This window comes from Asparagus officinalis, chromosome 10 (assembly GCF_001876935.1).
Source record: "Asparagus officinalis chromosome 10, Aspof.V1, whole genome shotgun sequence".
Classification (NCBI taxonomy): Eukaryota; Viridiplantae; Streptophyta; class Magnoliopsida; order Asparagales; family Asparagaceae; genus Asparagus; species Asparagus officinalis.
Window position 1 is genome coordinate 36,219,749 of NC_033803.1, and position 3,808 is coordinate 36,223,556.

The 3,808-nt window shown below is 34.2% G+C and overlaps 1 pseudogene; it reads left to right on the forward strand.

Moving 5' to 3' along the window:
• Positions 1-559, forward strand: part of LOC109824892 — a 4,287-nt pseudogene extending 3,728 nt beyond the window's left edge.

A 3,808-nucleotide genomic window follows, 5' to 3' on the forward strand; every position in this document is an offset into this window, starting at 1 on the left:
AATTTATTGGGGGGGGGGGGGGTCTATCCACAACTGACCCAACATTATTAGCACTCATATCTTGTCACAGCTTTCTTCATGATTTTGATGTAGTGTAATAAACTTGAGAACACATTGCGGTTTCTCTCAATTGCCGAAAAAGATAGTAGAGGAACTATTTTTTCATTCATAACCCATACTTATATATTAATTTGGTGTACAATAGGTCAGTTCATAGGATGATGAAGTGGGTAGATCCTACAGTTGAAGCTCCTGCAATGTTGATCATGTGCGAGAAGGACTACTGTATTAAATTTCCAGGGATGGAGGATTACATCAAGAGTGGAATGGTGAAGCAATTTGTTCCCAATCTGGAGACTGTAGTTATGCCTGAAGGTACTCACTTTGTTCATGAACAGTCTGCGGATGAGGTGAATAAGCTCATAGTCGCTTTCCTCAATAATCATGTCTTAACAGGCTGAATCTATTGAAAGACATGAGACATTTGCAGTGTTTGTTTCTGTAATCTTCTGTTATATGAACTATTGTCCAATTTAAAATATGTTTTCATGATGGAACAGAATGGCTAGCCTTTTGCTTCATTGTCAAAAAAAAAAAAAAAAAAAAAAAAAAAAAAACAAAAAAAAAAAAAAAAAAAAGAAGAAGAAGAAGAAGAAGAAAAAGAAAAAGTGGGGGACAACACATCTCAAACTCAATGGCTGTTGATGTACATGGCAAAAATGGATCTGCCTACATTGGCAGACAGTAGGAGATCAAAGTTTACATGAAACTCCAATAAAGAACAACTACATGTTAGATTTGGTGCCCAGGAGTTGGCTGTCGACGTATCAAAACCATTTGATATGATAGGATTAGGGATAGGATCAAGAGCTTGGTGAGATCATATCTTTTATAGTTGATTATCCTTATTTATAGGGATTTAGTAGCTAACTAAACGATCTTATCTCTTAATTGAAGTTTCCCCTATAAATAGGGATAGAGACTTTATGCTTGACATATAACTCCACACACTCAGATTGGCATGTGCTTAAAAGGTATTAATCAGAGGTGGTTGCATGGGTAGCAATCAATGTGGAGGAGTCTTGTCTGTCGTCTGTCGTAGTTCCCTCCACCCAAGGGATCCGATATATAATTCTCTCATCATCTTTTAACATCGTATTAGAGCTTGGATAATGCTTTGATCTGTTAACTGCAATGGACTGCCTAAATTAATTATGATCTAGACATATTTATATGTTCGAGTTCGATCTGATAATTTTTATATCATATTGTCACCAATGAAGCAGACCCTTTTTTTTTCCTGGACGTAGCTAGATAAAGGATTTTGTTTTTGAATATAAATCTGCTACCTAGCTATTTCCTTGGATATTAAGTACAGATCGAGTGTGGTTTCCTTGTTTGCCGAAACTACATTGCCATCAAAGAAGCTTAATTAATTAATTCTAAAGGAATGTTTTCCTTCGATATGTTCTATTTAAGATTACATATATGCTGTGGATCTTGTGAAGATAGTTAATGAAGTATTTTATCCTTCTTTTTTTAACTGAGTTACTGCCATGTGTATGCGTATGGGAATAGTTCTTTATTTTTTTAAGATTGTTAACAAAATAATCCCTTTTATATGTGGTTAATGCTAAACCGTGATGTCACATGGACATGTGCTGCTGCGCAAATTATCCTTAATAATTTAATGTTAAAGAAATAAAATTAGTGGAATTTGCATGGTCAATAATCAAGCACACCCAACATAATGAAAGCTGTCATCCACTAAGCCGAATATTGAAATATTTGATCTTTTTCCTTTTAACCAATTTTAGGGCCTCGTTGAACTATCATAAGCACTCAAAGTAAGAAGCAAATCCAAAATGTAACTTTTAAAGTCATAAAGTAGAAAGTAATGGAAGTCATATTTCTTTTGTTTGTTTTACAAATTATTTGAAGTAGTGAAAATAGTAATCCGTCCGCTTCGTTCACTTTTTATGTTTAGATAACAATTAAAAATATTATTAGAAAGTAATTAATTACATGCAATACTAGTAGAAAAACGCGTAACCTAGATGGAAAAACCGTGTAGGTTGCTTAGATTTTCATCTAGGTTGATCAACCTAGATAGAAAACTGTCTAAAAATTCTGTCTAGGACAATTCCGTCCAGTTTTCCACAAACTAGACGAAAATTTCTCTAAGTTGATCAAACTAGATGGAACACAACCTAGACGGATAACGAAAAACCGTCTAGGTAGCAACCTTGACGGAAAATATGTCTAGGCCGCAACCTAGACGGAAATTCCATCTAGGCCGCAACCTAGACGGAAATTCCATCTAGGCCGCAACCTAGACGGAGTTTCCGTCTAGGTTGTTTATAGCAACCTAAATAGAATTTTCGTCTAGGTTGAGTCAACCTAGACGAAAATTTCGTCTAGGTTGTTTTTTTTCTACAAAATTTTTTAAAAATATGTGAATTCCCTATACATTACATTACATTCACGATATACACATGAATACATAATTCATGTATATTTAATAAACATATCCAATCAAATATAATCAATATTCATATCCAATACACATCCAACAATCCAATCCAAAATACTCCAACAATCCGGTCCAATATACACATCTAACAATCTAAGCCAATATTCATTTCAATAAAAACTTATATTATCCGAATATTCACAACAGATATACCTGCAATACCAAGTCCATTCATAACACGAGATGAATAAAAATAGAGTACTATTGCAAATAAAAAACTGTTCAGTGCATTAAAAATAATAAAGCCTCACATCTCGTCATTGTCAGCAGCGGCTCTATCTCTCGTACGAAAACCGGTGCTACTCCCTCCGTTGTCTCTAGTCTGAAGGTCCAATTGATTATTTTTTAAAATTATGTGAAGTTTGATAATATATTAAACATAAATGAATTTTTTAATATACTAGTCCCTTAAATATTCAATTTAGCATTAATTTCTTTAGGATTTTCACTTTCATAAAAATAATTTGCAACTATTAATTTTTTGGGACTTCCTTAGTATGTGAGGTAAAATAAGATACTTATGCGCTGCTCTGCTTAAAGCCGGTATTACCGACGCCTGAGTTTATGAGCAGTATGATATCACCAAAAAGATCATTGGGAATCACATCAGCCAAACAATTTTTAATGTAGGACATGACCTCATCTATCGTGCGGGCCCTCAACACAACACTACTCATCTCCTTAGTCACCTGAATGTGCAGCTCTGAGTCAATCTTTCCACGCAAATACGTAGAGACACATAAAACAAGTGGCATATCCTACAAATTTCCTGGTGCAGCTCTCATTGTTGTAGATGACATAGAGGATACTATGAATGATCTTATGCTTATGCCCGGTGAACCTCCAACACCATGCAGCGGATATCTTCCTCTCCTATTATTAGGGTGAAAATGAGTATTAGATTTTACATTCGAATTCAATAATTTTAAACAAATATAAATAGAATGTAGTATTTAATTCGATTTGATTGCTTACCATCCCTACCTATTATATCCCAATACATTCTGAGTGAGAGTGATGTTATCCTCTAGAGATAGCATGTGAGGGTCCGGCTCGCCTTGTACTTCCTCCTGAGACATATATAGTGTTGTAGCCTCCTTGGTTGCAGCTTCAAAGCCCTCTTAAAGCACAAATATAAGTTTACAAAAACTAAAGCATTGAGAATAGATCTAAGAAAATTTAAATAAAATAAAGAAAGAAATACAGTTAATATTTCTAAACAAGTTATAAAAATGTCTCACCACCAACTCGAGATTTTTAAATTTTTCAAAAAAT